Source organism: Piliocolobus tephrosceles, chromosome 19 (assembly GCF_002776525.5).
Source record: "Piliocolobus tephrosceles isolate RC106 chromosome 19, ASM277652v3, whole genome shotgun sequence".
NCBI lineage: Eukaryota > Metazoa > Chordata > Mammalia > Primates > Cercopithecidae > Piliocolobus > Piliocolobus tephrosceles.
Window position 1 is genome coordinate 41,121,398 of NC_045452.1, and position 25,021 is coordinate 41,146,418.

Genomic DNA, 25,021 nt, shown 5'->3' on the forward strand with positions numbered 1-25,021 from the left:
TTATTCTGCTTAAACTACCACAGATAAAAGCACATATTTGATAATAATGGGAAGTATTCTTTCGCAGAGGAAATGAATTCCAGAAATTTGAAACAAGTGATTTAAATTAGGTAATTATATTGCATTCAAGAATGAGAGATATAAGACCTAAGACCTTTAAAAACTACTAATCTGCACTTTGGGAGGCCGAGGCAAGCAGATCACCTGAGGTCAGGAGTTTGAGACCAGTCTGGCCAACATGGTGAACCCCCATCTCTACTAAAACTACAAAAATTAGCCAGGTGTGGTGGCACACACTTGTAGTCCCAGCTACTCAGGAGGCTGAGGCAGGAGAATCGCTTGAACCCAGGAGGCAGAGGTTGAAGTGAGCCAAGATCCTACAACTGCACTGCAACCTGGGCGAAAGAGCAAGACTCCATCTCAAAAAAAAATTAAATTACTAATCTGAAAGATGAGTGAGGAAGTGAGGAGAGAGGTATTGCAGTGATCCAAAGGTAAACCTATATCGGAAGCCCATTTAGTTTAGTTAATAGTAGTGGACCAAGCTTGGTTTCTTAGATTCAATGAGTGCCCTGTGGTGACATGAGACGGTCACATTAAGGGAACAGAACCTGGGTGAGGGAGATCCAAGAGGAGCTCTCAACACTTTCTTTGCAACTTTTCTGTAAATCTAGAACTCTTCCAAATTTTAAGTTTATTTATTAAAAAAAATAAGCCTAAGGAAATACAAAACTTTCCATATTAACAATTTTCATTGTAAGTCATTTGACCTGTACTCACACATTGATAGCTAAGAAAACAGAGTATTCTGAACAAAACTTAATTTTCAAAAGGGTCAATCATATAAGCATGCTTCTGAGAAGGAGTCATCAAGGTTTTTTTCCCTGCTTTATTTCTTGGCTACTTTTTAGGTTTTATACAAGAAACTTTTATTAATATAATTTAAAATGATATTTTATGATATCATAATATCATGTATGATATAACATTTCATATACAGCATGTCAAGATATATTGAATATATATTTCAATATAAAATATTTTATATTTGAATATGATGTGATATTTTGTAATAATTCATTTCAGTGTTAGTTTTTAAAAGTAAAGAAGCCCCTTGTGGGGAAAGGAGTGTCACTGCTGGGCATACTTCCAGCCCCACCTACCCTTTCATCCTATAATGGAAGATCACCTATTGTCCAAAAGTTCCTTCTCAGGTATGGAGATCTCGACAGTTTCATTTTGGTGGCCACAGCTTGGGAAACAGACTTCTCCCAATATCAAAGGGGGACTCCAGGCCTCGGTCTGCAGCATCTGTGATGCATTACGTGGGCTTTGTGTGGGGTTTCTCCCTCCCTTTTCCAGCCACTGATTATGCTGCTGGAAATGAAAAGCAGCCCCTCATTCTAGAAAAACTGGTGCTCCATCAACAAGAGGTGCAAGGACATTTGTAATAAGGAAGAAACACACTGCTTAGCTACAACAAAAGTGGGCAGAAAGTGATGAATAGGTAGAAAACCAGGCTTTCGGTTCACAGCTAACATTTTTGGAGTGTTGATAAACTGCCAGGAACTAACTACTCCAAGTGCTGTGCAAATGGTACCTCCCAGCAACCCTATAGAGTGAGTATTGCTGTCCACATCATCCTCATTTTACAAATGAAGAAACTGAGGTATGGAGAGATTAAATGGCAGTAAAACAAGAAGCTGGAATTTGAACAGAGATATCCTCACTCTAAGACTGGAGCTCCCAACATCTGGGCTAGCGTGATCACTGCCGGTACCCGAGCATGGGATATCTATCACAAGAGAAAAAAAAATCTAAGTGAATGTTTATTATTCATTAAAAATATCACAAGGCCGTCTTGTTTGCTTTTTCTGAAAGAAGAGCACATAGTTTCAAATGTAGCTTGAGTATACTTCATGGTTTTAAGGCACCTATTTGACAGTCTCATAATTTATTGAATTCACACATGTAAAAAAAAATCCCCTCAGGCCATTTTGGATCACAGTTTTCTCACCATCATTAACAGTGGTTTCTTCTCCTGATTCCCCCTTCACACGGATTTGATAACAGCGTTTGACTCTCATTATTACGTCTCATTTTCCAGGCAATCTGTCATGTGTATTATTTACCATCTCATCATCAGAGAAAGCCAGTAGGTCTTCCTCGTATTAAATCTTGTGCAAGAGGGCAACTGGTTTATGATCTATAACAAAATTGTTCAGCTCCTTCTTGTGATCAGTCAAGTGATGAACAAGTATTTTCTTCTCTGTGATTTAAAAGGGAATTGTTTTCTGCTTTTCTCAACCTTATCTCCCTTGGCATCTCCACATGAAATTGATTTCAGCCAAAGTGGTCTACTTCCCGACTCCTGAAACGCAGCGTTTTCCTGTGGCTCCCTCCCTCATCTCTGTGTGTCGTTATCCTCATCCATTCAGCCCTCCGCTCTGGGGCTATTCCAACCAAGAGTCATATATTCGAATTCCTATGGCAACCACTAGTTTACGTTCCTGCAATATCTCTTCTGGTAGTTGTCTGGGACACTTATCAAAATCTTATACTCATTTAACTTCTTCTGTGTTACTGTGCTGAAATCTACACTGAAAGTGTAACTTTCTTGAGGCAAGGACTGGAGTCTTTCTCCTTGCACCTCCTGGAGCACACTGCCTTCTCCATAGAGGAGGGCCATAAATTTGTTCATTTGCTGATTCACTCCAGATCTCTGGCTCCTCTCTGCCTCAATCCAGGCTTCCCAATGGACCAATAAGGCAGCCGTCCCCTTCACACCCCACATCCAGCCCACCCGCAAAGCCTATTATTAAAACAGCCAGAATCCGACCACTTATCCCACTTCCACCGCTACTATCCTGCATTAATACAACAGCCTCTTCAGTGAGATCCTGGCTCCCCTGCTTACAAGCCCTGTACAAGACTCTTTATAGAGCAGCCAGAGTGGTCTTTTTAAACAGCTTTATGAAAATATAATTAATTCACATACCCTATCACTCACCCACTTAAAGTGTACAAGTCAGTTTTTTAGTGCATTTACAAAGTTATGCAACCACCACCACAATCAATATTAGAATATCTTCATTACTCCAAAAAGAAACCCCATGCCCTTTAGCCCTCACCCCCTCATTCCCCACTTCCTCAAGGCCCTGGCCTTCACTAATCTGCTGTCTGTTTCAATGAAATGTCTAGACATTTCACATAAACAGTATCACACAGCACATGGCCTGCTGGGTCTGGCTTCTTTCACATAGCGTAATGTCCTCAAGATTCATTCATACACGTCATAGTATTTATCAGTTTTTTACTACTTTTTATTACCAATTAATATTCTCTTGTATGGATATACCACGTTTTATGTATCCATTCATTAGCTAATGGAATTTGTGGTTGTGCCTTTTCGGCTATATGAAAATGCTGCTATGAACATTTGTGAACAAGTTTCTGTGTGGGAATGTTTCATTTTTTTTGAACATAGACATAGAAGTGGGATAGCTGGATCATATGGTAATTTTATGTTTAACCTTTTGAGAAACTTCTAGACTTTTTTCAGAATCAGTTGCACTGCTTCACATTCCCACCAGCAATGCAGAAGAGTCCCAATTTCCCCACGTCCTTGTCAACATTTGATACTGCCTGTCTTTGTGATTCTAGCCATCCTAGTGGGTGTGAAGTGGTATCACATTGTGGGCTTGATTTATATTTCCCTAACAATGAATAATATTGAGCATCTTTTTATGCTCAACACCACTAGCCATTAGTGAAATGTAACGTATAATGGCCACTTGTAAATCTTCTTTCGCGAATTGTCTATTCACATCCTTTGCCCTTTTTAATTGGGTTATTTATCTTTTTATTACTGACTTGTAAGAGTACTTTATATATTCTATCAGAAAGTTCCTTGTCAAATGTAATATTTGCAGTTTTGCCCATTCTGTCTCTTCTCTTTTTTTGAGATGGGGTCTCGCCCTGTCACCCAGGCTGGGGTACAGTGGCAAGATCTTGGCTCACAGCAACCTCTGCCTCCCGAGTTCAAGTGATTCTCCTGCCTTAGCCTCCTGAGTAGCTGGGACTACAAGCACATGCTGCCAAGCCCCGACCATTTTTTTTCCTTTTAGTAGAGATTGGGTTTCACCGTATTGCCCAAGCTGACCACGAACTTCTGAGCTCAGGCAATCCGCCCACCTCAGGCTCCCAAAGTGCTGGGATTACAGATGTGAGCCACCAAGCCTGGCCCCCATCCTGTCTCTTAACAATCCTTTTAAACGTATCTCATTGCTTCTCTGGCATTCCTTCTCACTAAGGAGGGCCATTGTGAGAACTTTGATTTCTTGGGTTACTATTTAATCTGCCCCCGTCCCCATCACTGATCTGGCCTCATCTCCTACTACTCCCAGTTCACTCACTCCATCCCAACCATGGGGGCCTCTTTGACAATCCTTCTGCCTTGAGACCAATGCATCTGCTATTCCCTCTTCTCCCGGATGTCTGCATGGCTCCTTCACTTCCTCTAAGTCATTACTCAGATAAAAGGTTCTCAGAGGAGCCTTCTCTGCCCACCTCATTTACCTGACAACCACCCCTCTACCCTGGAGCTCCTCACCCCCATCTTTGCTTTGCCTTTCTCTGTAGTACTCATCACCAAACATACTTGTGCTTATTTATCTGTGCGTTTTCTCTCTCCCCCACTAGGCTATGAGTCCATAAAGCCAGGGTTTTATGTTTTGTTCACTGCTTATATTCTCATCACCTACAACAGGCTCGTAGGATTTGAAGTAATTATTGGCTTCTGGAAACCTGCAAGGAAATCAAAGTTCTAACAATGAAAACATATTTTAGGCCGGGTGCGGTGGCTCAAGCCTGTAATCCCAGCACTTTGGGAGGCCGAGACGGGCGGATCACAAGGTCAGGAGATCAAGACCATCCTGGCTAACACGGTGAAACCCCGTCTCTACTAAAAAACACAAAAAACTAGCCGGGCGAGGTGGCGGGCACCTGCAGTCCCAGCTACTCAGGAAGCTGAGGCAGGAAGATGGTGTAAACCTGGGAGGCGGAGCTTGCAGTGAGCTGAGATCTGGCCACTGCACTCCAGCCCGGGCGACAGAGCGAAACTCTGTCTCAAAAAAAGAAAGAAAGAAAGAAAGAAAACATATTTTAAATTCCATCAAGAAATGTATTTTATAAAGTAAATAAGTACATTTTATGACACATAGCCTTAGAAAAAGAGGTTCTTCCAGACCTGTCCATTTTAGTTTTTCGTAGAATCTTTTTGCTTTAATTTCAACAGACTGCAATTGAGCCATGCAAGGATACAATCATAGCAATCAAAAAGAGTGAGTGGAGGAAGAAGGAAATGAACATAGAAGAGAAAAAAAAGAAATCTTGATTTTCCCTCATGCTATAGAAGGGAATGGTGCTGTTATATTCTTGGCCCATCCAGAAAACCAATTATGAAAATAAACATAAACGGTTTTCTGCCTCGTGGTTTAGAAGCACCTCTGTGTGCTTGCTCACTGAATTGTTGTGGTGTTTTGCTCTCCATGATTTGGAAGCCAAACCAATAAAGCAATTTTATCCTCTCAGTTTACTTATGTTGCTTTCTGCCGTTATTAATAATGAGCCCAGCAACTGGGTTAGTTCTGTAATTTTAGAGTAGATTGACAGCTACAATGTTTTGACTAGGATACCAGCCACTTACCTCTGCTATATATAAATATCCAGCATCCTGCCCATAAGCCCACTTCTCTTCTCATTCTTCTTTGATCTATCTTGATTTTATTTACCCAGATTTTCTACGAGATAACATCACATCACTTCACCCATCTTCTCTCTTCCACGAACACTGGTAGAAATCCTTCAAGTCACTGCTTCCACTGCTATCATGTGGTCCAGATGTCATTATTTCTTGCTAGATTCTTCTAACAGCCTCCTAACTGGTCTGTCTTCATGCTTCCCTGCTACCAGTAAGCAAGCAACTCTTCCCCACAAAGTAGCCTGAGTGATCCTTTTAAAGCCTAAGTAACAGGAAGAGCTTCCTGTCACTCCTCCGCATCCCATTTCATTCAAAGCAGAAGTCATAACCCTCAGGCAGCAGCACCGCCCTGCTCACATCCAGCTCCTCTGGTTTTGCTGTCCCTGAAGCACGCCAGGCACACATGCAGTCCCACCTCAGAGCCACTGCACTCGATGGCCCTCTGTCTATAACATTCTTCCTCCAGATGCCTGCCTTACTCTCTCCTGAACATCCTTCAGGTCATCATTCAAATTACACCTTTTCCAGTGAGGACTTCCCTGATCGTCATATTTAAAATAGCTGTGTCTCCCCTAACCCCAGAACCTGTCTAACCTATTCCATGACCTACTTATGTTGCTGATGGTCTCTTCCTCCTCCCCACAGTGCTGTGAGGTAAATAAGGGCACACCTTTTTATCCATTCTGTTCACTACTGCTTCTCAGTGCCTGACACATAGTAGACGCTCAATATTTTGTTGAATAAATGAATTAAATGTGTGAATGCACACTGTCTGCCTACATGGCTAATAGCTATAGTGGCTCCTGAACAGCTTTTCCAGCACCATAAAAGGGAATAAGTTTTCATTTCCCCTGGGTATACACCCAAGAAGTGGAATTGAGGGGTCAGGTAGTAAACCTACATTTAACCTTTGGAGGAACTTCCAGACTGTTTTCTAAAGCAGCTTCACCACACTTCATTCCCACCAGGAATCTCTGAGGGTCCCGATTTATCTACATCTTGGTCAACACTTGTTCCCATCTGTCTTTTCTATTCTAGCCATCCTAGTGGGTGGGAAGTAGTATCTCACTGTGGTTTTGATTTGCATTTCCCTGTGGAAGACATGCACTGGGTAGACATCAAAGGGACAGAGGGACACAATTGTAGCAGCCTCAGGGATCCTGGGCTCACCTCCAGCAGACCCTCAGCCAGAGGGAAAAATGAAACCAAGTTGACCGTGGAGGGGCTGGAATGTAGCCACTGGTTCCTTTCCCTGGCATGTTCAGAAAACACCAGTGGGAAATAAAGGAGAGCCAACTGGGATGATAAGCCCACACCCCAGTTCTTTCAGGCTCCATCTCTGGCAGGTGAGTGGGTTGAAAGCCACAGGTTTATTTAAGGGTCTTCCAGGGAACAGTTCCTGTTTGAATGGCAGGAATGACAGAAGTGTTATTGGACATGCCAATCTTACAAATAGTTTGAAAATCTCTAAGTAAGCTCAGTTTTCCAGTTGCATTTTGGCCTCACCAATCTTGCCATCTTCAACTAGAATTGAGGCACCTATACCAGACTTCAAAATTAACAGGACAAGGGACTGAGATGGAAACTGCTCAGATTAATATTCCTCCTGTGCATCCGAGCTGAAGGGTGTTAACAGCCTTTCCCTTCCCCTGCAGTTGTTGACTATTGAAAAGAACCACCAAGGATTACCTGCAACCTTCTCCTTTAAAGAAAAGTTTGCCTTTGCCTTCCTGGTTGAAAGGCAGCACTTACGTCCTTGTGTTCTATCAATGCTAAACTTTAGGATGGGACCCTCCAGCCAAGATGACAAATTGACTGTCCCAAAATAGTGTTCTCCAGCAGAATTAGAAGGAGAGCGCCCTGAATGAGCAGCTGCCACCATAATGGTCAGCGGCAACCCTCCACTCCCAGCCATCTCTCCCCCAGCAGCTGCCACCCTCTGAGAGAAGACAGGAACTGGGGAGGGGGAGAGAACTCTTGGGATCAAACGAGCATCTTAGATCTTACTTATGCTTGCCTTGAAGGTCAGTACAACTTGCTAGGGTTCTGTGAGCCAGACTAGCTTGAAAACAGTCCTGGATCCTCATAACTCCATTTGCTTGATTTTTTATCTTACTAAGCATTACACCCCACTCTGTAGTTATTTCACTGTGCCTGGGCAGGTGTGTTATCTTCATAATGAGTTTGAAGATTCTTCAGGGGCAGAAATCTTGTCATTCTCTATTTTTTTCCCACAGAGTGCCCACCAAGCCCAGTGCCAACTCCCCTGGGTGCCCAACTGACCCCTGATGAATCAAACTCACCAGTGTTGCCTTCCTAGCCTCGTAAACCCGTGACACATGGTTAAAATGTGTGGGAATATATGTAGGGTTAAGGAAATGAATGTATAAATGGAATGGGAAGCTGAGGCAGTGCCTCCTTTCCATTAAGATGGGGGCCCTCAGCTGATTTCCACGTGATTATTTTCCAGATACCTCACAGCATCTTTCTAGACAGCTCCAAGAGTTAAGCCTACATCTTCCTACCTTTAAAGAGATGAATCTGAGATCCACAGACGTCAAGTTACTGATTTAAAGTCATAAGAGTACTTGGTTGTAAAATTGACACAGGTCTTTAGCCACCTCTCTCAGGCTTAGCCGTCTAAAATGAGCCACACTAGTTTTTAAAGATACTTTTAAAACAGCCCTTTTATCCCTTTCACAAGTCTAACTTGGTCTTCTAAAGCTCTCTCTGTTCTCTTTGCACTAATATCCCATTGCCTTATGGTCTACAGTCTGTTCAGCAGACCCATGGAGTGAACTCAGTAAATATGGCCAACACATGAGAGCCACTGGAAACATGGTGGAGCAGGAGTCCTGTGTGAATTCACAAATTATTCATGACAGGTGAGCACAGCACTCCATGTGTCCATGACAATGAGCGGGTCCTCAGTGGGTCACATGGAGCAGCTGTCCCTGGGATTTGCTTTCTCCTTCAGTGTCCTTCCAGTTTATCTCCTTCACTGCTGGACATTCTTCCTCTTACTACCTAGACTTTTTTTTTTTTTTCCTGGGAAGCTAAATTTCGCTTTGGTGCTTGAATGGACCACCTGCCAGGTCGTGAACATTTTTAATTTTCCTGCTAGATATAAGTACTGCTGAGAGCCTCTTTTAAAGAGATATTCCCTCTTGGTCTGAACAAGACGCTGCTGATGGTTTCCATGGAGTGGGCTGTGCTAGCAGACTCCAGAGGCTGGCTGGCAACCATGTTGTCCACATGCAGTCAAATCCCTCAGCAGATGGTCTGGGGGTGCTTCATTCTGGCCAAGGCTGCCCCTGTACATTGATTCTATGTCCCATGTCCAGATCAGGAAATGTGTCCAGAGGGGAGGAAGTCAACCAGAAGGGAAGTCATCCTCAGCCTTATTTGAAGAAGTGATTTCCCACATACAAGTTCATGTTTGGGTGCTCACCTCATCACACAGAAAATCCAGCATCCCATGACTCAAGCAGATAAACTGCGTCCTGCTCATAAATCTCACTTCAGTTCATAAATTGTGCAAAAAATAATGATGTTGCCTATTTCCACTACTTCTCTGGGGAGATATTATGGCAAGAGCAATTTTCAAATTATAGTTTCTCTTTTCCAGACCAGGGTAATGCAGCATTGTTAACATAGAAAAGGGCTCACTGGTTTTACTTTGCATCTCGAGGCCTGGGGCTCAACAAAGCACCAGCTGTTTTTCTGAACCTACCAAGTGTTCCCAAGCCAGCAGTTTGACAGCCTCAAAGGATGGTTGCATCTAACTCGGAGCATCTTAGTAAGAATGCTTTCTTCAGTCTACAGACTGTAATTCTCTATTCCTCTCCTACCTGCTCAGCCTGCCAGTAAATAGACTGTTGTATTCAGTTTTGATCACAACTTGTTCTTGATGCTGGGTTTTCTCCATGATACACTGAGCACCAACAATGACACTGAGTCTCAAAATGACTTCTCACTGGATGCTGATGATGTCACTGCGTCCGAATTTGAACTGCATGTTCAGTCAAGGCAAAATTCAAAACTTTTTGATAAAAGTTCAAAAGCAAATCCATGGAAGAAGGGTGGTTTTCTCAACAAATGCTGCCGGGGCAACTGGATATCCATAGGTAAAAGGAAATTAACCTCAACCAAAACTCACACGGTACACAGAAATTTACTAAAAATTGACCATAGATTTAAAGGTAAAATGTGAAACTATAAAACTTTTATAGGATTACAGAGTAAAAGCCTCCATGACCTGGGCTGTGCAATGAGTTCTAGACATGATGTAAAACCCACAGTGAATAAAATAATAAATCTATGAATTGGACTTTATTAAAATTTAAAATATTTGTTTTGTGAAAAGTCCTGCTAAAATGATAAAAAGACAAGCTGCAGTCTGGGAGAAAAATATCTGCAAACTATGTTATCTGATAAAGAACCCATATTAAGAATATAGAAAGAAATCTAAAAATTTAACAGTAAAAAACAACCATTCCAATTCAAAAATGGGCAAAAGACGTGAAAGGACACTTCACCAGACAGACTACACAGATGGCAAATAAGCACATAAAAAGGTGTTCAATATCATTAGCAATCAGAGAAATGCAAATTAAAACCATGATATCGCTACATATCTATCCAAACAGCTAAAATATAAAACCGTTACAACACCAAATGCTAGCATTGCTGATGGGAATGTAAAATAGTGCAGCCACCCTGGAAAATTTGGCAGTTTCCTAGGAAACTAAATATGCACTTACCATACAACCCTGCAATAGCATGCCTGGGCATTTATCCTAGAGAAATGAAGTTAGGTCCACACAAAAACCCACACATGAATTTTCACTGAAATTTTATTTGTAATATCCAAAAACTCAAAACCATCAGAATGTCCCTGAACAGGTGAATGGTTAAGCAAACTGTGATTAATACCATGGAATACTTCCCAGCAATTAAAAGGAGGGAAGTACTGATACATGTAACAATTTGGATAGATCTCAAAGGCAGTATCCTGGCTGGGAAAAGCCAATCTCAACAAGTCGTATGCTATATGATTTCATTTATGTAACATTCTTGAAAAGAGAAAATTACGGAGATGAACATGTTGGTGTTTGCCAAGGGGTGAGGGATAGTGCAGAGAGTATTGGAGGAAATGACTAGAAAAGCATAGTATGAGAGAAGTCTTTATGTTGATAGGACAATTGTGTTTGGCATGGAACTATATGCATACATTGCACCATTATAAATATTCTAATTTTGATATAGTGCTATAGGTAGGTAAGAGGTAATCATCAGGGAAACCTGGTGAAGGATACATAGGCTGTCTCTGTACTGTCTTTGCAACTTCCTGCAGATCTATAACTATTTAAAAATTAAAATGTTGAGAAAATAAATAACCCAAACCTGAGCATTTAGTTGATCCAGAAGCATGAGGAACCTTTGAGAAAAGGCAGGAACATGTGAGGAATATGGTACTACAATTTTTGTGTGAGCTGTGGGCTCACAGCTATGAGGTTGTCGTGGGCTTCCCTGACACTGCCAGAGTTCTCACTGCCTGAACAGCCTCTGAGCAGATGTAACCCTGGCCAGGTGATGCTGCATCCTCAGCATGCTATGTGAAGTGGGGTGTTGGCTGTGGAGTTGCATGAAACAGGTCTGCAAGGAACACAACATTGGAGGCAAAACTTTCTGGAAAGCATGGGAATGAAGAAAATTGAATTTACCGGAATTCTCAAGAGGAGTAGCATGCATAGATGAAAGGAGTTTTTGGATAAGGTGCTGAGGGGACAGGCAGGTGGATGTGATATCCCAGATTCAGATAAACTAAATCCCGCCGAGTGACCTGAGTCCCCTCATCCACAGAGTGTCGTTGTACAGATTTGGGAGTGCTTGGAACCAGGATAGAATCCCTTGAGACTACTGAGGAGGGACTGAGGCTGTAGAAGGTGACCTTCCTTCCACACTGAGGCCCGCTAGAGACAGACTCACTAATCAGAGATTACTGATGTGGAAGGACACTGAGATATGAGCCTGACACTAGCCTCCGAAGCCGCTGCTGCTGCTGAGAATGGGTGCAGAATCTCACAGGACCCAGCATGTCGCAGGCTGAGTCTCTCCATCACTTGTGTGGAAGGAACGGGTTTGTGACAATGACCAAGGAGAGAAATGCAGCAACCGAAGTCCAGAGTCAGGCTTCCAGGTCAGTTTTATTCTCAAAGCATGCCTTCGCCACCTGTTACGCTTCCCTTAAATATAATACTCATAATTTTGTTATTAGGATCCTTGTGAGTACATTGGTCCTACCCTAGAAATCCCCAAGGCCCTCCCATTTCAGGATCCTTAATTCAATCACATTTGCAAATCTGTCTCACCATGTCGGGTAACATAGTTGCAGGTCCCGGGGATTGGGACAGGGATATCTTTAAAGATTGTTACTTAGCCCACCACAGATACTAAAACAAACAAACAAACAAACTGGTGGTGGCAGTTTAATAAATGCCTGGGTGCAGGAATAAATGAGTATTTGAAATTAGATAATTAAGTAGCATTTATGAGGATAAGTCTGACTAAAAACAGAAACATCCTATAGTGGCAAATCTACAGGGCTATTTCTTCATTAATTCAAGAGCTGAAATTATTCTCTTTCTTTTGTCAATAAAGAACAAGGCTTGTTAATGGTAAGCACGTGATACAAAAGAAATTTCTAAAATTAATTATTTTCTAAATATCATTAACAAATTTAAAAACATGGTTGGGAAAGATTTCAGTCACTGTTGCAACAAGGTAATCAATTAATGAGAAATCTATTAATACAAATTAATAAGAAATGTGTGAAAGTCATATGAGGAAAATTTTTAAACTCTATGGAAGGATGTAAAAACACGTCATTACATTGATTCTTTCTGTTTCTGGATGGAAATACTAGATATGGCAAAGATAGCAATTCTCTCAAATTAATTAAATGTTCAATGCAATGAAATTATTAAGATGGAACTTGAAATCGAATCCTCAAGTTTGTCTTGAAAAATAACAAAGATTTTGAAAAAATAAGTTTAGTGAAGAATGGTTCTAATATTTTATCAGGTATTTGAGAATATTTATAAAGTTATAGCAATTTCACATATAATGACTCTGGCTAAAGGGTGTGCAGACAGAACAATGGAACATAATAGACATCCTGGGACAGTCCAGAATATATACATGAGAATTCAGTTTATTATGTAAGATGGCATAACAATAATGGCAAAAAGAAAAATCATTATTTGAAGTAGTTTAGAATAACTGATTAAATATTTAGAGAAAAATATTAGAGCCTCAACTTAATACTGTACTCCAAAGCAAATTCCTGGTGGATTAAAAAAAAAGTCAATAATGAAAAAGCCTGGAGAAAAACGCGTTTGATCTTGAGATGACAAAGCAAACTTCTGAGCATAAAAAGTAATGAGAGAGGTCACAAATGAAATTCATAAAAATTTGAAACATCCATATGTCAGAAAGCTAACAAAATATTAAATACCAAAATGAGAAAAGATGTATATCAGAAATATTACCAATAAAATGTTAAGACTCTGAATATATGAAACAGTTACAACCCAATGAAAAATGGACACGAGTATACTATGTAAGATGGCATAAAAATCATGCAAAAAAATTATGTCTCAATTTGAGTGAGGCTGAACACTTTATGTGAATTAGTCATTTATATTTCCTCTTCTGTAAATCTGCACACGGATGGTGAGGTTGTGATGGCTGTTTATACAGAAGCTCTTCTCTCCCCGGGAGCCAACACAAATGCACTGAACCACTAGAAATACTTCAGAAGATATTTTTATAATCATGCATTCGGGAAAAGTATGGCTTGATCATAAATGGAAAACATTTTTCTACAATGTATGGCGTATGATTAAGCCACCTACAGTTGGGGATGTCAAGATGGGCTCATCTCATGATCTTAACAGACAATGCCCCTTAGGTAATATGAGTTTGTGGGTAACAGCATCAAATAAATTCATCATTTTGGTTATGGTTACCAAAATCTGGAAATGTCAATTAATCTGGGGCAGGTCAGATCCCAGGCATTCTGGGAAAATGGTATTTTATCCTGTGTATGAACTTTCAACCTAAGGAACCTTCAAAATTAAATAGAAAAATTTAAACCTCAGAGCTCAAGCTTATTAATTTGTCCTCCCCTAAAGACATTGTTGGCAAATGTATCAAGCAGTAATAGTCATGATCATCAGATCAATTTTTGGTTTATAATTCATTTGCTGGATTCAGTTCAGTTTTCAGTGCCTTAGGAACAACACTAATCCCATCATGTCTGATAAGTATAAAATGAAAAACTGGGTGGAAAATGTTAAAATGCAGATGGATAAGATTATTACAGAGAAATAGAACCAATTAAAGCAGAAGAAGTAAAAATAAAATGACAAATTTCATTTGGATGTTATTGTAGGCAGAATTTCCAAATGGGACTCCCAAGGGTTTCCTACCCTACTCCCCAGAACATGTGCATATGATGAGATATAGTCACATGTCCTGCGAATACAGAGCTATACCATGTGATGTTACATGGCAGAGTTGGGCTTAAAATTGGAAGATTATCTTGGGTGACCCAGTGGGACTAATGCAATCCCACCAGCCCTTAAAAGCAGAAAGCTTTCTCCAGCTGGTGATAGAAGTCAGAGAAACTGGATGTATGAGACGGCCTCCATAATCATTTGCTGTTTTGAAGATGGAGAAGCTATATGAGCCAGGAACACAGGGGGCCTATGAAAGCTGATGACAATACCTGTCTCAAAGCCAGCAAGGAATAATGTACCTTGCTGTTCTTGTGATAGTGAGTGAGTTATCAGGAGATCTGATGGTTTAAAACCGTGGCCCTGCCCCCACTACGCTCTTTCTCTCCTGCCTCCGTATAAGACGTGCCTTGCTTCCCATTTGCCATCTGCCATAATTCTAAGTTTCCTGAGGCCTCCCCAGCCATGTGAAAGTAAGTCCATTAAACCTCTTTTCTTTACAAATTACACAGTCTCAGGAAGTTCCTTATAGCAGTGTGAAAACAGCCTAATACAGTCAGTGTGTGCTGGAAAGTGAATGTGTCACCCATGATAGCCAAAGTCGCTATCATTAACATATGAGACTACCTTGATGCCCAATTCATTTAGCTTTTAGCAGGCTCTGTTGTGATGGTGCTCAAGTGCTTCTTTGATGTTCTATTAGCCTTAAATCAAAATAGCTCTCAAGGCCGGAAGTCTGAGATCAGGTGGGACTAGTTCCTTCTGAGGCCATGGGAGAGAATCTCCTCCAGGTCCTCCCATAGCCTCCAGTGGCTGCTGGCACTCTTCAGCGTTCCTTGGCTTGTAGCTGTGTCACCTCAATCTCTACCTTCATCTTCACACGGAGTTCTCTCTCTGTGTTTCAAATTGTGCTTATTTCCAAAGGGATTTAATGACCTAGAAAAATTTTCAAAACATAATGCCAAATTTAAAAATAAGCATGCAAAGCAGTAATATAATCTTAATTTTATAAAAATAACAATGGTGTAGGCCAGGCACAGTGACTCACGCCTGTAATCCCAGCACTTTGAAAGGCTGAGGCGGGCGGATCACAAGGTCTGGAGTTCAAGACCAGCCTGAAAAACATGGTGAAACCCCGTCTCTACTAAAAATACAAAAGATTAGCTGGGCATGGTGGCACGTGCCTGTAATCCCAGTTACTTAGGAGGCTGAAGCAGGAGAATCACTTGAACCCAGGAGGCAGAGATTGCAGTGAGCCGAGACCACACCACTATACTCCAGCCTGGTGACAGAGTGATACTCCATCTCCAAAAAATAATAACAATAATAATAATAGTGTGTATGCATTTTTTCAGAGATCAAAATAAAATACAACCAAGAGAATAATGTCAATCCATGATTTTTTTTACATTCACGTTTTCTACATTTTCCTCCAAAAGCAAATATTACGTTTACAACATGAAACATGAACAAATGTAATAAAAGAAGTGTGGGTAGAAATTCTTTTAAAATGGACTCTTGCATATGTGGGAAATACAAAGAGATGTTCCATTTAATCATGATGCCATGATAAGTATTCGTTAGGTACCATGCACAGTTCTAAAACTCTGTGTGTAACTCATTCTATCCTCACAAAAGCCCTGTGAGGCCACCACCTCTCTAGGCCCACTTTTCAGATGAGGAAAGGGCAGTGTGGTCAGCAGGTCCAGTCCAATTCAGGCATATAGGTGACACCCCCAGGCTCTGACCACTTGTCAACCCATCTGGGGGAATCTAGTTTTTCAAACATCATTTGACTTTAGTACAATTAAACTGTGTTAGTGATGAGGCCAAGAAAGGAACTGGTGAGTTGTTGAGTTTTTTGTTTGTTGCTTGCTTGGTTTGCATTTGTTATGTGTGAATATTTTGACTGCATTTTTTGCTTTCAGCCTTAAAAATAAAAACATTGTGTTTAATATTGCCTTGCTATCATTTTACCCTAGGAATCGCAATGCACATTATTAAGCAGAAGTTTTGACTTCAGGGTCTCTCCAGCCCTTCCTCATGAAAGTAGACAGGGGAGAGGAGAATTAGCTAGTCTTGGATCGGAGGTCCCAGTCCTGCTGAAGTCCAGCAGTGTGACCTTTCTCTACATTCATTCTATCTGTAAGGTACGTTACCTGGGGTAGATTTCCACCAACTCCTTTCCAGTAGCCATAGTTAGTAAGCGATAAACCTGAGCTGACACTAGCTTCTAGGTCCACGACTTTAAATTAGCCTTTAAATTTAAGGCCTGTCTTTCTTTTGTGAAGGGCTAGGCTACAGTGATTCTCTTTACGTTGTCCCATCAGGCTTTACTAGGAAAGCTGACCTTCAGTGCACTGGTCAGCGTTTCTAAATCAGCCATTCTTTTGTTCACTCCTTGAATGCTTCACCTGGAGAGCTGACTGATGGCTTAGTGTCTGTGTGGATCCTGCACAGCTTAAAGCAATCACAGGTCCTGGGACAGCGCGCAGGTGCTCACTGCAGTGCCTCTCCTCCTAGATCTTCTCAGTACCCGTGAATGTAACCTTATTTCGAAAGAGGGTCTTTACAGGTATAATGTTAGAGGAGGTCATCCCAGATTAGGGTGGGCCCTACTGCACTGACTGGTGTCTTTATGAGAAGGAAATTGTGACACATGCACATCTACAGGGAGGAGGATGTGATGTGAAGACAGAGGCAGATTGAGTGATGCATTGACAAACCAGGGAATGCCAAGGATTGAAGCAACCATCAGAGGCTAGGAGAGAGGCAGGAAACGGATTCTTCCTCAGCATCTCCAAAACAGGACCCACCCTGCTGATACCTTAATTTTGGCCTTCTAACCTCCAGAGCTGTAAGAAAACAAATTTCCATTGTTTTGTACCGTCCAGTTGTGGAGACTTGTTACAGCAGTTCTGGGAAACTAATAGACTAGGAGTTAATTTCACTCCAGTAGTAGATGCTTCCATAACAGGAACTGTGCCTTTCCACTGGTTATGAGCCAATGAGTATCGACGCCTTCTTGTTAATAGGTCCATACATCTAAACGGCTGGGTCCATTTGGAAAGGTTTACTACAAAACCACCAAAGGGAAAGTGTCCCCACACCGCCATCCCTTCCCCAACTGGAAGAAAATCTGCACCTAGAACTTCCAAGGCAGATGGTTGTTGTCCTCTTTTAAGGTAACTTCCAAGATTAGAGTTCCCCAACCACCCTTAGGTATTATTTCCCATCCTTCCCAGACAGTGCCCTTCAGGCTGATTTTTCCTTAAACCCATCATTCCATGCTCACAGGGTTTCCTCAGGCAGCAGAAGACAGAAGGAAGTCACTTCCCTCCAGCTTGACAAGCTCTGGCCTCCTGAACCCAGTTGTCTGTCCCTTCTATCACAGTGGTTAAAGTCTTGGGAACGTCTCCTGGTTTTCCAGGCCCCTTTTAAAATTCATATACTTTACTTATATCCAGAATAATATGAAGTGAGTGATCATAATTTAGGAATGACATTAAAAGGAAGAAAAATTATTTTGTTTTAGAGTTTTTTGCAAGAATCATTTTTAAAGCAGTAGCAAAAAAAAAAAAAATTACTGCTCTTATTTCATGGGGAAAAAGAAAGCTGAAAAGTGGTAGAGTGTAAATGTGGGAATTGGGCCATTTTTATCAGGCTAAATTTGTATGGGAGATGTAAAGGAGGCTGCTGAGAGCTTCTTGGCAATGCCCTCTGTTCTCCAGCAAAGGCAGAATGAAATGACCTGCCTTATGACTCAGCAACATTCAAAACCTATTTCCAAGAATGTGCATTGAAGTTCCTTCTCCCCATTCCGGTCCCAGGTGGACACAGGATTAAAATCTAAAACATTTACTACTATCTGATGATATTTTTGTTGTATGTTTTTGACGGTTTGCATGGTATTCATCACAATCATAATTAGATACATATCTCCTTGCTCAGTCTGAAGAAAGTTGAATGAATTGAGATCAACACATTCCATAGCAAGGAACATCATTTGTTTTGGATTGAGATTCATGAAAGTGAAGGGAGGTTTCTTGTTATCTCATGAAAACCAGGACATGGAGTTACTCTAATAATACCAATTTCCATTTCAGACTTCTTGAAGTTTATCTAAACCAGGAGTTGGCAAACATTTTATGTTAAGGGCCAGATAATAAATATTTTAGGATTTGCAGACAAGATGATCGCTGTAGGATCAACTCTGCCATTGCAGCAGTGAAGCAGCCATGGAGAATCCATGAACAGTAGGTGGGTACGTAGAACATCAGAAGGGGTTGGAACAAGAATCCCCAGTGTAGGGATAAACTGACTGCAGAGCCAAATGATTTAATGGAGAAAAATGAGCTCATAAATACAGAGTAATTAATAAACACTCAGTAAGTATTTTTTCTTACTTTACCTGATAAGATTATTAATTCACTCCAGCACAGTAAGACAGAAATATAGTTCTCTGCTGTATGTGTACAGAGTTGAATATTCCAAAATACTAATCCAGACCCATGTTCAGCCATAATATAATGGCACAATGAAAAAATTCAAAAACAACCAATGGAAGTCATTGTTTATTTTTCTCGTATTTTTATCCTACCCAATCAATTCAGCAAATTCAGTTCTATTCTCATCTTTGATAGCTGTGTATAAAAGAGAGAACTGTGTATATACAACCCACAAATAAATATTATGATAAAACTTGGGAGGCTGAGGCGGGCAGATCATGCACACACATGCACATATATATAAAATATTTACTTATTTCATTTCTTTCTAGTTTTTCCTCAAACTATGTGAAGAGCAATTCTTTAGGTGAAAGAATATCACCCAATGATTGGAGAACATAGGAAACCATCACCCTGTTACCCAGGCAGGTTTTCCCAATACATGATGTAATAATAGATGATCTCAAACCAATAGGGTGTTTGATGTGTTGATAAGCAATCTAAGAAACATTAAAATAAAACATTTTTACTGATGAATCATAATTGCAACTGAAAGAAGTTAATTCTAGAGTTTTGGTAATTTATGACTTTTATAGACAGCCAAAAATGTTAAGTAAAATTTAACTGGAGGTGATCCAAAAATAAATCTAAGAAATCACATTTATTCAACTCTTCTACCGGAAATATTTTCAGTTTTGAGAGGAAAAGGCTACCCTTTGGTATTAAATATCAATGTTAATTTAAAATAGTCTACTAAGACAAAATCACATTATATAAATTTTAAAAGATGAGATATATGCTGATAAGCAGTGAGGCTCAATATAAAGCATTTTCTTGACCTTGACTATAGAGACACATAACTATTCAACATTGAGAAACTGTGTTAGTTAAACCAGGACTCAGGCCTTTGAGAGCTGCCCTTTTTGGGAGAAAAGGCATCCACGGTCACTGTGGGAGAGAAACCAGAGGATCAGGCTCCAGCTCTTAGAGGCCTGGGCCTGGAACTGACATCCATTATTTCCTCTTTCAGCACATGGGTGTCAGTCTGAAAAAAAAGACCGTGGAGAAAATTATCTCCAAATATATGGAGTTTACTTGGGTGTGAGAAATGAGGATTATAACCCAGAATGCATGGGATGGTAAACCACCAGTGGATCCCGTGAGGGAAGGCAAAGGGAAGATTTTTTTAGCAAGAGAGGTCCACACAGCTGCCTAGAAACAGAGTCCATTGGTCCAGAGGCTCAAACCCACAGTTGTTGTCAGTTCATTGGTAAAGGTGCTGTCACTGGGCACGTGTTCTTCTGAGAGCATCTCATCTGAATCACTGCAGTCCTAAAGAATGTCTGGTGGTAAAACTGGTCAAGCCCGGAGATTCATGAAGGACATGAAACGGTTTCTTAGGGGATTTTTAGCAAGTCCTTGGAAGCAGTTCTTATCTCAGATGTGTAAGCCTCCTCTCCTTCACGCCTTCCCTGTCCTATTTTGGTGGGGTCTGACCAAGCAATTTCATCCTGGTATCTGCAACTTTCACACGGATCGGGGCTCTGTCTAGATGAGCCCATGGAGAACTGGTGAATAATCATTACAGCATGTGATGTTGTAAATACCAGCTAGAAACACAAAAGAAGTTGTTAACTTAATAGATGAATTTGAGTCTAAACACAGGGGAGAGATGAAGAAGCCAGCTAAAGGCGGTGGGAGAAGGGAGAGGGTGGATGTCCTGCCCAGAAGTTCAGAAACCCAACTACCTCTGTGAATTTCGTTTTGGAGACATGGTTTAACAATAGCAGTGAGGACTGAAAATCAAAATCTAGAGGTCTTGGAAGATGATAGACACAATAGGAGATGATAGACACAATTCATATCCGTGAATAAATCTTATGTTCAGCTGCCAGAACAGAATTTTGTTTTCAACAAAGGGGAGATGTTAATTTTGTTCTCTTCTAATCTATCCAGGTGTGTGTGCGTGTGTAAGGGTGTGGAAGTAAGAGTGTGAGAGACTGTTACAATCTAGAAGTGGGTGTGAGTGTGCACAAGTGTGAGGGTGTATGTGAATATAGTGGTACCCCTTATTTGAGGGGCATATGTTCCAAACCCTCAGTGGATGCCTGAAACCCAGGTAGTTTCAAGCCCTATGTATACTGTTTTTTCCTAAACATACATACCTATATAAGGTTTAATTTATAGATTAGGCACAATAAGAGATTAATGACAATAACTGATAATAAAATAATTATTAAAATTATGATAGAACAATTAAGATTAGAATGATTATAGAACAATTATTAAAATAGAACATGCCAGCATCATTCCTCTTGTGCTTTGCAATCCTTATTAAGTAAAATAAGGGTTACTTGAACGCGAGCACTGCAATACCACCACAGCCAACCATATCCCTGAGATGCCTACTGAGTGACTATGAAGATGGTGGTGACTCCAGCGTAGATCCACTGGCCAAAGAAGGAATTCACATCCTAGCAGGATGGAGCAGGATGGGGCAAAATTTCGTTGTGCTACTCAGAACCACATACAGTTGAAGACTTACGGATTGTTTATTTCTGGAATTTTCCATTTAATATATTCAGACTGAAGTTGACTAGATAATTGAAACCACAGAAAGTAAAATCTTGAATAAGGGGGGACTGCTGTATGTGTCATTGTGTGTGTGAGAGAGTGTATGTGTGAAAGTGTCAGTACATGTACATAAGAGAGGATGTCTGTGTGTGAGGTTGTGTGTTGAGGTAACACATGCAGGGGTGAGTGTGAATGTGTGTGCTTTTCCTAGGTTACCAGTGTCTTTGTTTCAGTTCTTTGGGGAGGATGTGAAACTATTTCTATTCTTCCCTGTGAGAAGCATGGCCATTTGCCAAGGGCAAGGAAAACCTGGTGATGGGCGAGTACTTCAGATCACAACAGAAGAACAGGAAAACCCACAGAGATCCCTAAATTATGGCACCATCCTGAGCCCCTCTGATATAAATATTCTAATGGGTGAATTATTTTATTTTGATAGGGAGACATATGTCCCACACAGTAATGACATCTTAATTGCTAGAAGTTCACCTTGGGTTTGCGAACTGACCTTAGATGTAAGCAGAGCTCGGCAGTTGATTGTGGGATCATGGACAAGACACAATGAATTTTCTAAACCTGGCTGAACATACAGACTTTACTGAAAGACCACATCTGTCACTGTTAATGTCAACACATGGCCAATGATGTGGCCTACCTGTGCAGCTTCCATGCCTTGGTCCTTCCCCTTTCTGGCCAATTCTGCCTCCAATATGGAGTCTAAAATTGCCAGAGACTCACCTGCCCAACTAGGAGTGAGCTTATCATCCAGTTGTTCTGGCCAATGAAATCTAGCAGAAATTCTGCAGAGGCAGTTTCTAGAAAATATGTTTCTCCATGATGAGAAAGAGAAAGATTGAAAAAGAGTGACTTTGCCCTACTGTTGGGTTTTTAACAGTCATCTTTATTTATTTTATCCTAAATGTACACATGAAGTGTTCTGGGTCAGACACAGATTTTTTATTAAACAAATCTCTTGGAGCAAAGAATGTGCCCACCACCCACTCCTTTCGCCAGTTCTTACCCAAGAGGCAGTATGATAAGAACAGGTAGAAATTTTTCCTACAAAGGGGGCTGACACCTTATAGGAGAGGAAGAAAGAGAAGTTATTTTTCTCTAGTTATAAAGGAAGAGGCAGCTCTCCTGCTTAAAGTGTCTCCTCACTGCAGTCTTTTGCTGCATAAAAAAAAAAAAAAATCTTTTCTGGAAATCAGATAGCTCTAGGTGTGTCTCAACTTTATTAATTTTTTTGATAAATTTTATTTTTAGCACAGTTCACATTTGGAAAACATTTGGGAAGATAGTATAGAATGTTTCCATATACCCCCCCATTGTTTCCCCTATTACTAACATCTTGCATTAATGTGGTACATTTTCTGCAATTAATGAACCAATATTAATACATTATTTTTAACTAAAGTCTATACTTTTTTCAGATTTCTTATATATATATATACTTTAAGTCCTGGGATATATGTGCAGAATGTGCAGATTTGTTACATAGGTCTACACGTGCCATGGTGGTTTGCTGCACCCATCAACCCATCATCTACATTAGGTATTTCTTCTAATGCTATCCCTCCCCTAGTCCCTCACCTCCTGACAGGTCCTGGTGTGTGATGTTCCCCTCTCTGTGTACATGTGTTTCCATTGTTCAGCTCCCACTTATGAGTGAGAACATAAGTGTGTTTGGTTTTCTGTTCCTGTGTTAATTTGCTGAGAATGATGGTTTCCAGCTTCATCCATGTCCCTGCAAAGGACATGAAGTTATCTTTTTTATTGATGCATGGTATTCCATGGTGTATATGTGCCATATTTTCTTTAACCAGACTATCACTGACGGGCATTTGGGTTGGTTCCAAGTCTTTGCTAATGTGAACAGCGCTGCAATAAACATACATGTGTATGTGTCTTTATAGTAGAATTGTTTATAATTCAAGACATGCAAGTGTCTCTGGCTTCAGTCTCCCTTGAAATGTAAATATGCAGGAAGATAGCCTTTAGGTTTTCCTAGCACCTAGGGGGCTTAACTTGGGTTTCTAATCTGGGTTGTGACTATTTGACCCTTTGGAGACAAAAGAGAAATTTTACTATCCTCTTGGAAAACAACAACTAACTAAACAAAAAGCTACAGATCTGATTGTCCTGGTATGTGAAGAATCTTTGGAGGCTGGGGATTTTTACAGGAACCCAGAAATCAGGGGGTGGGAGGAAGGGGGATTATGTCCCCACACCCACCTTCCTACTTTCAGACACTGTCATTTGAGGACAGCCATCTGGCAGCCATGGGGGGCAGTGTTCCTGGCACTCTGAGGTTGGCAGAGGAGAAAGATGCTAAACTCCAGCCTTGTAAGCATCTCTGATCCACTGAACTGCTTTTCTTCAAACTTCTCCTACCAGAGATAGTAAATACCCTTACTTGTTGAAGCTACATTTAGTTGGATTTTTTTATCTACAGCCAAAAAACATCTTAATTCATATAAAATTACAGGAGAATCTTCTTGTTCTCCTTCCTTTCTTCCTTCCTTCTTTCTCTCTTCTTTCTCGCTTCTTTCCTTCCTTCCTTCCTTCCTTTCTTTCTTTTCTTTCTTTCTTCCTTTCTCTCCCTTCCCTTCCCTTTCCTTTCCTTTCTCCTTCCTTCCTTCCTTCCTTCCTTCCTTCCTTCCTTCCCTCCTTCCTCCTTCTCTCTCTTTTAAATTAATGAGTGCTAAGGGAGTTGTTAATAAATCATTTGATCTCTGTGAAAAACATCACTAAAAGTGGATGTCCAAGACAGTTTGTGACTTAAGGAGGGTCCCAGGTCACAGGGGGCCAGAATTCAGAGGTGAGTCGGGGGAGTGCACAATGATTAGCAGATTCACATCTCCTTTGAGGTCATTGAGAACAGCAAAGGAAACCAAAAAGTGGGCTTTGCCCTGCCTCCGTGTGGCTAACACTCAGTTTCTGAGATTAGCTCTCAGGGTACCCAGGCAGGCCAAACCTTCTTGCAGAGCAGCCTTGGCCTCAGACCATGATAAGTATGTGCTAATAGGTGCCTCCACCTGCTGAGTACTTCAGTGCTAGGCATAAATGCTCAGGGGCTGAGAACAGGACATGCAGAAAGTCTAAGGACATCAGGGGGCACCTGATGGCATGAACTGATGTCCTTTGCTCTGTCTGCAATAACAGATCCAAAGAAGCCAAGAGTAGAGATACTTGGCATTTCTGATATTTTCTTCATGCTTTCTCATACTCTGCCCAAGTGTTCAGGTAGAAAATAGCGTCAAGAAGCGATTCAAGGCTTTAGTTTTTCATTGGAAGCTAATTTTGGAGTGTATCAACAGCCAACTCTCCAGAAAAAATACCAGAACTACCTGTTAATCAAGCAAAGCCAAGTTTCATATTAACTGCAGAGAGGGAGGCATGCCTTGCCAGGGTCGAGGGTCCAGGACTCCTCAGTGAGCCTCCCCAGATAGCAGTGGGGTTGTTCTCTCACCGTGTGTTTTAGTTTGCTCCTGCTGCCATAACAAAGTACCACACACTGCATGGCCTGAACAATGGGCATTATTTCTCACAGTTCTGGTGGCTGGGAAGTCCAAGGTCCAGGTGAGGACCAATTTCATTCCTAATGAGGGCCCTCTTTGTGGCTTGCAGAGAGCCACCTTCTTGCTGTGTGCTGTGTCCTCACAAGACCTCTCCCCAGTGTATGCACATGGAAAGAGAAAGAGATCTGGCATATT